This window comes from Haliaeetus albicilla, chromosome 11 (assembly GCF_947461875.1).
Source record: "Haliaeetus albicilla chromosome 11, bHalAlb1.1, whole genome shotgun sequence".
NCBI classification, from domain to species: Eukaryota; Metazoa; Chordata; class Aves; order Accipitriformes; family Accipitridae; genus Haliaeetus; species Haliaeetus albicilla.
Window position 1 is genome coordinate 1,113,273 of NC_091493.1, and position 14,802 is coordinate 1,128,074.

General features: G+C 38.6%; 1 protein-coding gene across 3 annotated transcripts in view; it reads right to left on the bottom strand.

Annotated features, from left to right (window-relative positions):
* Positions 1-14,802, bottom strand: part of CTNNA3 (catenin alpha 3) — a 531,540-nt gene that overhangs the window by 281,181 nt on the left and 235,557 nt on the right. The gene's annotated exons all lie outside the window — the stretch shown is intronic.

Genomic DNA, 14,802 nt, shown 5'->3' on the forward strand with positions numbered 1-14,802 from the left:
TGAAACAATTTTATACTCATTTTGAAAAGCATCACCTCATTAAATAAACCCCAAAACCTTGATTTTCAACACAATTTGTGACTAAAAAAACCCCAAACCAATCTTTAAAACTGGTAAAGGGTAGTGCTAACTTTCCATGCCAACAGGATTATTCCCTGTAATATACACAACATAAAATCTGATGTCAATTTACTAAAACAGCAGCTCCTAGAAAAAAAACCCCAACAACTTAATTTCTGTATGAATGCACAATACCATCTAAGCAGTCTAAAAGCATATAAAGAGGGTCATGGCTGGTGCTCTTCTGGGTGAAAAGATCAAAATAAAAAAGCCAGATAGGGAAGAAGACATAAATAAATGTAAGGAATGGAATTCTTCTTCAGAGAGAAGTGTTTCTTGGCAATAACCCACTCATTTCACATGCATTCTTGTTGATTTACTTCTTCGACAGTAACAAATGTTAGTGTTGAGACTCTCTGGCTCATTTGCACAAGTCCATGATGATGAATAAGAAAGCACCTCAGTCTCAGAGAGAGGAGACAATGCAGAGACACCATAACAGACCTCTGGGACAGCAAGAAGTCCTGATGTCAGAAAAAAAATTAAAATCTCAGTTTCAAAATTCAGTGACTCCCTCTTTTCTTCAACCACTAAAGAAAGCTCTGAAGAACTGCTACATGACTGAATATTGTCTTCAAACATAGCAAGTCTGAAGTAGAAGGAGGAAAAAACCCAAGCGTTTACAAGACTAAAAATGTAAGGACTGGAAACACAGGGTTATAGTTACTTATTATGTTGCCCTTATTTATAATAAGGATTTACAAGACTTTAGAGAGGAGAGATTTCAGGATTTTGAGAAAGAGAACTACATATGTGGAGAAATTCTAATCACTTTAAATTAGTAAAATGTATTGCCTGTCCAGAAAGAGAGGGAAAAAAACCTCACCCAACTATATTATAAGTCTAGAGAATCTGTTCCCAGTTTAAAGGCGGTAACGGTAAGATAGGCTGACATACCACAGTGACCATCTGGACAGCAGAATAAGATACTGTCTTACAGAACCAAGTTGAAAACATACCTTCACCTCATGAGATAGAAAACTGCATGGTCAGCAGCCAACTAGAAAATCAGGTGGGTTTGTTTGTTTGTTCTTAATGGACAAAATAAGAATAGCAAAGTTCCTCATGGTTAGAAAAGGATTGAATCAATTACTAAAACTGATACCTTTTTATCTAGCTGCTGTATTTACTTGCTGAGCTTCAAGTATATTTTTTTGTTCATTTGCATTTCCTGAACAAGAAATGGATCCCAAAGAGACTGCAAGAATGCCTAAGAACAATCTTTTTAGCAATTTGGAATTCATGATAATACTTTTTTTTTTTAAATCTGACCTGTTAAACTCAACAGCTGAAAAATTAGACATTAAAAATAGAAATTTCCTTAACAACCTCTTCTGAAATTCTTATTAAGTATCCTATCAAACTGGCAAGAATAATTACATACCGTAGACTGAGATAAAGCTGTTAAATATGGCAGTAAATATAATGCTTTGCTTTGTTTTATGTAATAATCCCTATTTGGCTCAACAGAAACAAGAGGTCTGAGTCACAGGAAATGCATTACAGAGAAAAGTGGACTGAATTTTCATGAATGTTATATTATCTTGAAAAACTCTTTACATTAACTTTTTGAACCACAATGCTTGTTTCTACAATAACTTCAGTTCCTTTCCAGCATAGGAGCTTTGCACTTTTGAACAGCTCGGGAACAGCAGTGAAATTTAACTGAAGGTCGCACAAAACTGTTTATTTATACAGTGTTTGAACCGACTGAAGAAATGCTGTGAGCACAGACTGACTGTCTTCAGAAGCATTCATTATTGTTTCAGCTATGATTAAATGGAAACAACAAGTATCCTGATAAAAGGATTATCGCATTTCCCTTGTAATCTTTTTCCAGAGAAAAAGATACCATTTCGCAACAGTCTTCAGAAAAATCAAAACACATCCCTTGTCCTGCTATAGCAAAATTCCTATATATAAATATCAAATGCATGTTTATTTACTTCTTTGTGCATTAGAAAGTGATTCAGTCAGATTTACATATTGATTAAAAGGAGTAGCGGGTAGTATGAAAACACCTCAAATCACAGAAGAATACCACTGTCACCAGGCTGTGATGAACCTGAAGGCTGATACCTCACAAACTGGTGCCAGTACCCTCGGATACACACACAGACTCACAGAAACTACTCACTTCAGTGTAATGTGCATGAATATGCATGACTTAAACTGACCTTTAATTGTAGATCTAAGAAGGAGCTGAGAACGGTGGAACATGACATCCTATATTCTCATACTACTTAGCAGAAATGAACCTTGCAAACAAGACTTTTAACCAGTACCTGAGGGACTTTTCACAAGGTGGTGAGAATCTGATTAGCTCAGCCTCTTTCCCCATGGAATACTAATCCTGAATAACTGGACACAAAAGTTCCCCTTTAGAATGTCAAATAAGTTATCTGTTTCAGTTCAAAGTTAATTAAGATGCAAATTGAAGACACAATGTTACAGCATAACTCCCTAACCCTAAATGAAGACATTCAACAGTATGAGGGACAGCTGCTTACAACAGAAGAACATTTTTCATGCCAGTATGTTTAGCCTAAATGGTATATACATTTTGTGGTAACCAGAGCCAAGCAAATTTTAACTCTGTGGTGTTTACATGGCTCTTGACTTATGAAGGCAGTCTCCATTTAATAGGCAGATTCATACTGTGTTTTCTTCACATGAAATAATTCCCTTTCTTGGGGAAGTAAAGACAATGGGAAGGCCAGTACAGCTGACTGATGAATGCCAAAACCTAGTCCATTAAAAAAAAGTAATGACAAAACTCAGGAGAGGCAGTAGCACTTTATAGTGAGTTCCCATATATTCATTTTGTTTCAAACCCAGCAACAACTCCTATAGATTGTCTTAGACTCCAAGACAACAGACTATTTCCATTTTGGATTTTATCAGTCTTCTAAAGACACCACCTACAGCACACACAACCATATCTAATACATAGTCACAAGTTCCGTAAGAGTTATTAATGCGTAAATTAAAAATGCATAAATGAAATCTTAGTATAAAATATGATAGACGAATCATCTTGAATATCAGGAGTAAAACTAGCCAAACAGTGACCCTACATAAAATATTCACCTCTGACCCTTGTTCTAATCATGTAGAGTACAAATGAGAGACAAATAGAGACAGTCATTAATTCCACAGGGAACAGAAATCAGCAAAATTTACTCCTAGTAATTGTTATGTTAAATCATGAAACTCATCAATAAGTTCCTAAGGACCTCTGACAAACATACCAAAAATATGTGCTGAAGGATACTCTTGTTCTGACATACGCATTCATATCTGACTCACTGATATGCCTATTCACTAGCATTCCTGGAAAGTGTTTAAATAGTCTATCACTCCATATAATGATGAGTAAAACTCTCCATAATTTTTAAATTCTTTTTTGTTTGAAAACATGAGAGACTCCCTAATGATTTCATAAATAGTTTCATATGTGGTTCCTACCTTTCTTGAATGGCAACAATGGAAAGAATGGGAACTGAAACAGAGCAGATTCCTTTGCTGCTGCTGACTGCTTTTGCATTAAACTGTGGCAAGTAAAATAAGCCACTACTGACACACATGACACTTCAGCCAGCCTCTGACAAGGAAGGAGCATATGGTACCAAGCAAATTGTGCACAAAGTAAAAGACAAATACTAGCAAAGGGTGGCAGAGGCTGCAAACTTGTAAAACACTGAAAGCATTTACTCTTTTTGAAATACATTCTAGGCACAGTGGGACATACAGGATTTCACACATTTTTGCTGCAAGCAGCCTGAAGTAAAAAAATACCAGCTAAGTGGCAACATAAGCAAAGAATACAAATGTACTAGATAAACACTTTAAAAGGAAAGGACGTGAAATATCCATCAAGTACTTCCAGTAGATGTGAAAAAAACCCAGCAACAGAAGAAAGGTCACTGGCATATCTAGTAAATTATATGCTGAACATTTAGGAGGCTAGTTTTGCCAGACTTAAAAGGATCAGCAACTTCCCCCTGTATCTTCTGGATGCAACTTGTATTACTTCATGATCTGATATGGGATTAATTATTCAGAAAGAGAGGGAGAGAGAAAAATATAACAATGGAGAATCCTCTCCCACTGTGAAATTCTGCAAATTAACCACATTCATTATGTGATAATTAATACTGTCATCAGTTAAGACATTTGACTGTAAAAAACTGTGCTACAAAGAGTAGGAATTCTCTCTTTCTCAGTGTCCCTGATCTAATTTACGATAATCTTTTTTAAGTAGAAGATCCAAGTTGGAAGTTTATCAGTAGTATGCTAATTCTCACCATGTCAGTAATGGGTAATGACAGAAGCAGGCTTCCACAGTACTCACTGAAGGTACAATAACCATCACAAGAGGATTTGGATTTTGTGCACAGACAGGAATAACCAGAGCAGTAACTGTTACTGGAAACCTTGTCTAAATCTGGCTTTGGATAAAACTTTGTTTTATCAAAATTAAGGAGCTTTGCAAAATCAAGTCTTGCAGTTCAACTGTTACAGAGCCTGACATATTCACTCCTGTGTTCGTCTCATGTTTCTGTGTGTACGAAAGGGTGGAATGTTAAACCCTGGTCTTAATGTGAACATATGAATTATCAACTTGTTTAAAATGTTCACCTTTTGATCAGCAAGTATCTGATACAGAATTCCAAAACCCATAGTGCTTATGTAAGGAGCTACTATATTCAAGGACATTTATAGTTTTCTTTTTGGAGATTCTCTCATACAGTGGTGTTCTGATACAACTCCAAGACTTTTATCCATTTACAGATATCTCTATTCTAACGGCATATTTCTACTTGACTTTAAATCACACAGAGAAGAACACTGAAATTGCTATGTCAGATAAGAGCACTGGATCTCTTCCAGCTTTCTGTCTCAAGAGTGGCAAGTACTACGTGTTTTAAAGGAAACTGCAAAGATCTTCATAGGAGACAGCTCTTATTCAGTAACATGGCCATACAGTACCTTTGTTTTTTTTCTTTTCCTAACACCCATTAGTTACTTTCTGGCTTTTACACTGAAACATAAGACTTCTATGTCTTTTAGCTTTCACTACCCTATGTGAATTCTTTATGCATGCAAAGAGCACCAAGGCACATAACCGCAGAAGAAATTCCATAGAGGTTGTATTGTGGGGTTCAATTATCATAGTATAAACTAAACTATACAGCTGAAATGATGCACATTGATGAAGTAAAAAACAAATAAATCAAAGGTATATTTAGCTTCTCCTGAAAAAACTTCTTTTCTACTTCTCCTATGAATTTCAAACTAAACGACATTTTAACATCACTCTATTTATGATTGTTCTGTGTATTAGATTTGTACACAGTTATCTTCAGATTAGGGTCCTTTTTAGTCTTACATTGATAGAAGTACATTCCTTTCCTAGGAGCTTACAGTCTTACAAAAGAATATGGGAAACTGCTCAACACACAGCAGTAGAAATCCCCACAGAAGTATTTTTGTTGTGTTAATTATATTGGTACGTATCTATTCATGCTCTGGATTTCAATCCAGCCAGTTTGTCCAAATGACAAATGAATGATGACACAAACATATGCTATAAGATCAAATCAACAAGCCACATGATTTCCCTATTACACAGACAGAAGATTTTTCTGTCATATATCTATGACAAAAGAGGTACCTTGTAAGAACAAGTGGATGGAGACGCACCTGCTTCCCGTGTGTCTGGAGGCAAAATATTTGGTTTTGAAACTGAGTTCACATTTATAAGTTTTTACTATTTTCTCCCAATTCCTGTTACCATTTAGGGACACAGAAACGAAGCTGTTGACTCACTCAGGTTCAGCTCTCCTGTGTCTCCACTACGTGGGCTGATCAGAGTCACTACTTGGTTATCAATTGGCAGCATTTCTTGCTTTCTAACCTTTTCTGTATGCAGCTATGCTATAAGGAGAAGGGGTTTTTAAGCTTCTTACCGACTTACGAGATACAGAATACTGGATAGAAGGATTTACAAAACACAAAAACTACAAAGTGCCTATCCCACTATTGTTGCAAGAAAGAGAAGAAAGGCTGAAAACTCCAATTCTTCTCTTCATGTCAGCTTCCTCTCTTCCTCCCTGTGCCTGCAGCCCTCTTCAACATTTTGGTCTATCAGAAATTAACATTTTGCAGATATTAATTGCTTTACACTGTGATGCAGCAGGCAAACAACATGTATAATATCTGAGTCCCTTTGAGTTGGTTTTGTCATTTGTTTGCTGTCCTGTCCACTAGATAAAAGACAGTTAGTTTTAATAAACAGTAGAGTAGACTGTGACAGAAACCAAAATAAATCTGCAGTAACCAAGACTTTTGTTTTGAAATTAATTATATGGGAGTCTGTTGCACTTTTGTAAATCACTTAAATATGCTGGGGTTTGCTTGTATGTTCATTTTTTTATTTAATCACATTTAATTTAAGACCATTTTCTTGGATAGACATGGCCTGAAAAGATGAGCTAATAAGTAATTTAAATCACGTATGGTTTCTTCAGAGCTCTGTTTGCCAGACACACCAATGGGAAAAGAATAAGAAGGATGGCAAATACAGAATGGAATAGTCAAGACATACCTGCAACAATTCACCTTTTATATATATTTTTTTTAAACCAGAAAGTTCTAGTCCATCGTTACTGGGCATGGACAGGTGACCTCTGTGGCTAAGTAGAAGCAAATTACTGGCTGGTTAACTAACCAAGACTGTCGGTACAATTAAGATTCTTTCTCAGGAACACTAGCTACCAAAGCTGGAATATCTAAAAGCTGCTGTAGCTTGCTTAATTGCAAAAGATTTGATTGAATTATTAAAAGCTATAAAAATCTGAAACTTTTGATGACAAACAGAACAAACATTTTTTTGCAGGAAAATGCCAGAAAAGAGAATTAGGCTGAAGCCAGGGAAGGAAGTGACTAAGCATGCAACAGTAACCATTTGGAATAAATCATTTTTATGCTAGTCACAGTGTGAATGAACATAATTATATGCTTCTTAACTTTGTTCATGTTTTTCTCTTTCAGTTGCAAATCTGCTCAACTGTCATGTTTAGTTTTCTCTTCAAAATGTTACTAATGCTGTATAGTAACACATCACTCTGACTGTCTTTGGATTTGAAATCACAATCTCAGAATACCACACTTGAGTCCAAGCATGGGTCTTAATAGAGGTAAGTTATAATGCTTTTTTCTCTGTAAAGTTTTTTGTGCACAAGGAAGTGAAAGGAGAAATTGGAAATTATTTTAGAATATTTCAACAGGTCAAATGAAATCAAGCTATTCTGCACACTTTAATTGCTTACATCTGTATGCCTACTTACACTGAAGAGGAATAAGACTAGGAAGTACAACAATAATTGTCTTATCTGCAAATCTAAGTCTCAGCCTAAGAAATGCTATGTATACATATCGTTCATTTCAACTAGCTGAAAAATGTTAGCCACCCATCACAATTTTTATATGGAAAATTAAAGGTAATATTCAACAGGTTTTTAAATAGTTTTCAAAATGGTAATCCTGTAACATCAAAAAAGGTCCTACAGTGAACAGAAGTTGACAAGCTTATTAACCAAAGATTTGACATAATTCTGCATTTTAAAAAGAAGCCTGTTTTCCTATATTTGATGACTATGTTGTCCTCACGGAATTTTGCTATTTGGTCATTCTAGCTTAAAAAAATGCATCAAAATAAATGATACCCATAGCACGAAATAAAAATGACAACAGATACAGAATAACTTGTGTTGGAAGTCCAAAAAGGAATAGATGGCTTAACTGATGGAAAAGACACATGTTTGAAAATAACTAGTGTCAGATAAAAAGTGAAGCATGTCATCTATTGTGCTGATCAACTTACAGAATAATTGTCACTCTCACTCTCTCATAAGTGGAGATACTGAGACCCAGAGAAACTTAGGGTAAAAGCTGAAGTTTGGAAAACAAGTTATAAGATTTTTTTAATGGCTTTCGATAGGATGTGGATGTTGTGGTTTTCCTATATTGAAAGATCTTGCCAGATGCATCCTTCTAGCAGTCAAGGAGCCAGAGCAGCCAACAGATATTCCCATGTTGACCTGACAGAATAACTAACTCTACAGCTTCAGCATATAGTGGGATACCAAGGCAGTTTCACCTGGAGAGCCAAGGAGCAACTTGTTAAATGCATAATAGCGAACATGTCTGAAATTCCTAAGAACATGGGTGAACATGCATTGTGTCTATATGCTCTATGCTGAGCAACTGACAAATATTCACTCCTCAGAGAAGTATACACTTGGTAGGAGTTAAGAAAGAAAAGCTATAAGCAAAGGCATGAAGGCAGAAGGAAGAGCTGAGGAGGAAAGGCTAGCCCTGAGTTTTTTAACAACACATCAGCGCTGAAGCCTGAAAAGGTCTAGGGTTTGGCAGAAAATAAAACACTGTCAAAATGGCCATATTACTGACACTACCACCACCTCATTAGTCCTTAGACAAATATCACCATTCCTGTTCTTACCAATAAGATGGGACATGCTCAGAGATCCCTTCTTTCTCTCTGGCCAGAACTAGACACTGTAGGATTATTTTGTTTCCCCCAACAAAATGTCTTTCTGTCCGGAAACATTTATATAAATCATCTATTGAAACATATCCATTTAAAGGAAAACTTCCTCAGAGGATGCCCCCAGTTTTCCAACTCATTCTCCAAAGAAGAAAAAGTATTTATGTGCATGCATATGCTCCATCAACCCATAGTTAAATTGCGCATCACACTAGTTCTAGGTAGACTATCAGATAGAGCCAGACATTCCAATATCCTGAACGGCCCCATGGTTTTCTCCTCAGTCCTACTGAGACACCAAAGACCTACATTCCTCCCTTTTGCTGCTCCTCAACCATGACTATCACTGGCAAGTCATGTACTCTTCAGCTAATGAGAGCTTGGAGCAGCCTGTGATATCAAACAGACCCTCAAGGGCCACACAGGTACCTGTTCTGAAACCAGCTGCTCCCCATCCCCTCTGATTCTTCAGATGGCGGCACAGAGCTGCTCCAGGGATGTCACGCTGTTGGGACCAGGCTGCAACTCTGCTTGAATTCAGTTACACAATGCCTCCAGCCTGATGTCCCAGCCATTAATTACAGAGTTCTCCATGAACAAAACTCTTCTAAAAGATCTCCATGTTAATCTGGCTCCCCAGGAAGTAAGTTCATTGCCTTTGCCATCTATCACAGCCTGCCACTGATGCATATGCAGAATTGTTCTAGCAAGGTAGAAGTCAGGTACCCCTAGGGGAACAAATCATACCTCATAGGCAAACATACTTCATGGTGACCCCTAAGGGTTTCTGAATACTTTAGGCTACATAAACCCCATACGCGCTGTGTGGACAATAAGACAATAGGCACTCTTCCAGCAATGCCCTCCTGGCCCATAAAAGAGTGGGAAGCATTTGCAACAAGCCTGGGTTTATTCTAACCTAATGTCCCTGGAATCTTCACAGAGACTACAGGCAGAATCACAAGCAGAGGCCACTGAGACTGCCTTTCATTTTTCACCTACACACCTCCAGGGCATTTATGGCGTGTATTATTCATGCTCCGAAGGCTGAAGCTAGCACTATGTGTAAGATGTAATTAATTTCTCTTCCTTCAGTGATGATCATTTGCCTTCTGCTGCTTCTACTCATATTCCCCGCTTTCACCAAGATGATGGAGGACAAGCCTGAATGAATCAACAGTAAATCCACTGAAACAGAAGCAGCACCTATCAATGTCAGAGAGTAAGCAAAATGATAGCTTTGCATCTCACATAGTCGTGTCTCCAGAGGATGAGACTGAAGCACAGGCTGCTTGCCTTCAAACAGCTTCAAAATCATAGGACAAAAAGTCAATCGGGGAACAGCTGAGTGTCCAATGCCTCATTAAGGATACAGGAGTTATGATGAGATCCAGAAAATCTAGCCACTAGATGCCATGAACAAAGGTTGTAGGCTTTTATGCTGCATTATCTACCCTGGGACAGTTTAGAGGCCCCTGTGACCTATCCACAATGCACAGATTTAAACAAAACTGTACAGCTGGAAAAGCTTTATTATTCAACAGTGTGTAACTGTGCATGAGGAAAGCGATAGCCTGTGTTGCCCTGCGAACCACGGCACTGAGGAGATCCTCTGGGTATACACAAACTGACAGATGTGTCCCTGATGTCCTCTACAAGCAATTGGATGTTACGGAGGCGACTGACTCCTGGAAAGGGGGCATGGCTCCTGTTCAGCTTCAGATGTTCCTTCAGCTTATCACAGAATTTGTAACATGGGATCCTTTCACCCTCACAGAGGCCAGGGGAGGCCTTGCAAAGCTAATTGATCCTAGCAGGAGAGCAAGGGGCTATTTTCATTTATCTACCTCCCCCATCTACCACTTACCACCAACGGTCCTTTAGGTCAGTACCGACAAACTGCTGGGATAATACCCTCCCTACTCTCAGTCCTCTTTCCCTGTCTCTTCAAAGCACTTTCTGTTGCCTCAATCTCCCTTGCCTGCCTTCCTTGAACGTGGCTTTCCCACACTTCCCTTTCCTTATGTCTGCCTTTGGCAAATCCTGCATCCTGAGTTTCCCTCTGTCTTCCCACACTCTGATATTTACAGTGGGAGTTATACTCCCCCAGCTTTAATCTGATCCTCATGGAACAGCAGGTTCATTTAATCACTGGCTCAAAAATTGCAAACACATTTTATTAGACTTATCTATTCTCAATGATACAGTGATAGCACACTACAGTACCATTTAAAACAAGCTACTATTGCTAACCCAGCTGACTCCTAGTTTCTTTATAGTGAAATAAGGTCAAGGGAAAGACATACATTGTCACTTCATAAACCCCAAAAGAACACAGTGCAGCACTTGTTAACCACGGTTCTCCAAAGGGACATGTGATTACATACATAAAGGCACTCCTAGACCCAGGAGCTCTATCTGTGAACAGAAAAATGCTGTATCCAGAAGTCTAAATTCTGACGTTTGTGCATTAAGAACATAATGCACTGCGGCTAGAAAGGATCATACTGCTTTTCTGAATGGATTTCTTATGGGAATAAGAGAAATGTAAACTTTTTAAAAAAATTATTTCTATTTTGTAACAACTTCATTAAACAAGAACTGCATTTTAAAGAGTAAGCATGAAATGTCCTGAGGAAGGCTGATGAGAAACAAGTGACAGAACAGGGGAAGGCTTTTGACTGCTGATTTAAGTGGAATCCCACTAGTACCTGGTAATTGCTAGTTCCTTTTGCTTTGCGAAGTTTACATCTCTTTCCTGCACCCCTCATCCCCACTCTACTGGAGCCTGATAATTCTGTCATCGCCCCCTTTTCAAATGTACTTAGCAAACAGACGTACCTAGACATTACAAATGCCTTCTCAGAACCCTGAAAAATGCAAGATTTGCTGTTTCCCCTTTCCCCTGCAAAATTTTTCAATTCCAGACCAGCTCTGTGCAGGAAGAGGCTTTCACAGTGAACATCATCTTTTGATTCACCGTATACTATTCTGGCTGCAGTTCATGTTAAGCTTTCCATAGGGAAGTTGCAGCTGGGTACAGAGACCAGAGCCAGAATGAATGGAAAAAGAAAATATACTAGTATTGTAGTACATAAGAAAAATCACCAAAATCAAACATGAAATTAAATTAAAGCAAATTACTGCAAAATCAGATAGTAGTGAAATCCATCTAGAACAATTTCCAGGCAGAAAACCTATTGAAAAGTTTAGTACCAAGAGAAAAATCGGGGCCATCGCTAACTTGGTATAGTCCATCATTTCCAAACAACTTTGAATTTGTCTGTCATGCTGATGAAAAAAACAATGTGTTCATCACAGGCTCCGCCCAACACATCGCTTTTCATCAGTATGAATGTTAAGACAAATTTAGCAACATATTTGTCAATGTATTTTCTGATGTATGCCATTTTCCCCCTCAGAAAAAGCCCAGAAAAACAAATTGGAGCGATCATGGTGGCATACAACTCAAAACTAATAAGTTTTCCAGGTTCTGTGGCATCTTAAAAATTGCCACAGAAAATTATGTCTAAGGCTGAAATCCCAAAACACAGACTGTGTGCAAGAGTACACAAATAAACGAAATATTTCTCTTACGGGCATCTGTCTTTGCAGAATTGCACAAAATGCTGTCTTCATAGGCAGAAGAGAAGGAATAACATTGCTTCTGAGCGCTAATACTCAGTCAGTGTGAAGCCATTGAGACTTCTGTTACTTGCAGTTTTTCCCTCCTGTTCCTGAGTGGGACAGGAGGCAGGGCTGCCTCGCAGTGGTGCAGAGAGGTGAACTTACACACCCTCGGACTACAGCAATTATTCTGCAGAACGAATACACATGAACTCACATGGAGTACAAGTTAAACTCACACCAAGCCTTCAGCAAACTCCTGGATTTTAGGCATTCAGGAGTTGCAGTATTAGCTCTAATGAAAACTAGCTTATCCATAAGAGAAGTTAACCAGTTTTGCCTTGAGTTCTTTTTTCCTGGTTACATGAGTTAAATGGTAATGCAAGGGGCTGCACAGATATATAAGGTGTAGTTGATACAAGGCGAAGATTAAACCACTTAGAAAAGGTATCTTCTTACCTAAGATGCAGCTTTAACTTAATTCTTTATTTTTCATAGTTTATAATATGGCCAGACTGGTCTGAAATTTTGTATGAAATGTTTCATACTGGGAGCAGCTTTATTCCCACAATTTGAAAAGAACCCATTCAGCTGTATGAAGATACAGAAATGCAATTTTAAAAAACTGTTTATCAGACACTGGCACTTTTCCTGCTTGTGTAACTCAAAAAGGATCTCAGTAAAGAAAATTGAATTTGGCAATCCATTAACATAGATTTGATGGTCTCTGTGTTCATCTCTTGATGTCTCACCCCTTTCAGAAAAATGAAAATAACTCATGGTAAAAGAGTGGCTGTTCCCTCTTATTTGTCCAGTACATTGGCAATTATTAAAACCCTGGAAAAGCTGCTGAAGCTCTGCTGACTCATGGTGGCAGAGAAGTTACTTGTTAACTCCACAACAAAGATGGAGGAGGGAGAGAAGAAAAGAGGAAAAGCCAGAGAATAGCCAAAGTCTGAGGAGAAGGCTCAGGCTGAGCTGTTATACTAAGTAGCACCAACTCTTCAGGATGTTATCTGTAGCTTTACACACTGTGTTTGAACCAGGTCAAGATTCAGACCTAATTTCATGCCATCTAAGTTTAGGAACCTAACTGAGTGATTTCAGTAAAGACTTTACTTGTCACAGGCATCCTCTCCTGTCAAGAGAGGGAGAGCGGCAGTTCCAAGAGGCAAATTGGCTTACTGAAGGTCTGAATTGTCTTCTGAAGCTGCTAATCCTGCTCCATCAAGTACAGAGAGACCCCAAGGCAGTGATGCAAAACACGCAACAGGCACGCCAGGACTGGCACGTGTCACTCCTGCCAGCAGAACAGCTCCCCAGACTATCACAGTTCCCAGGGCAGTCTGCAGTTTGTCGCTGGCTCCTCAACCCTACAGATCAGATTTAGGAGCCAGAAACAAGCTATAGTAGAGACAGGAGATGGTGACGGTGACAGAGATTAATGGAGGACTTAACCCTTTCCCTCTCCACAAATCCGACCCAAAGGGGAGGATGTGCCTTGATGCAGGTATGTATTTCTCCTGACTCTATGACTCCTGACATGAAAGATGTTCATAGTTGTTAGCCAGGGGCAACTGTGCTCCTAATTTAGGCACTACAGATAGGTGCATTAATACTAGTGGGATTACTCTAAGCCTGAAGTCATTCACAGACTAAGTACCAGGCAATGTTGGCATTTTTAATGTGTGGAAAATTTCAGGTTTCACCTCATTTTAAGTTCTTCTATGCTCACAGCAGTGAATAATAAGGGAAAAGGCAAAGCACATTATTCCAAGGGGTAAGGATTCAGCCTCAGAAAGAAAAAGCAGTTCTCAGAGCTGTCTGGTTGCATTTGAGGGACTGTAATCTGTACTCCTCTTTTAACGAGCAGCACGCTTCTCTTCAGGCTCTAGCCTGTTCTTGTACGACAAAGAGCCATGATTTTACACTTCCCCACCATCATCTCTTGTCTCTTGTATTTCTTGGTGAAGGAAGACTGCCAGCGTGGTGCATTTGCTGTAATGCCATCTTACCTTTGCTCTGCCCAGATAAGAGGATGTGTCCTTTCTCTACAGCACGCAGGAAAGAAGGGAAGAGTAAGGAAAGAGAAAAAAGCTCTTTACGTGATACATAAGGACTGCCCAGAGTCACACATCTAAAAGAACTCTGCATATTGTACCTTCACATAAAATCCTGCCCATGTCATAAGCTACAGTAAAAACAATTCACCTGATTAAGGTACTACACCAAGCTGCTTAGTCCCTATATTGTAAGGGTTACAGAAGCCTGTGTTTGAAGTGTTACTGTTGTGGAACGAAGTGACAGCAAGTTGGGAAATAAATGAGCACAATACTCTCTTCTAACCTCCTGGCACTGTGCCTTTTAACAGAGAAGAAAAAAGCAAAAAGGCAAAATGTCAGCTCCGAAACATTTTTCATGTTGTAAAATATAGTGTCCCCACTGAAACTCTTGGTGAGAGACACACTGAGGGGGCTGATAAT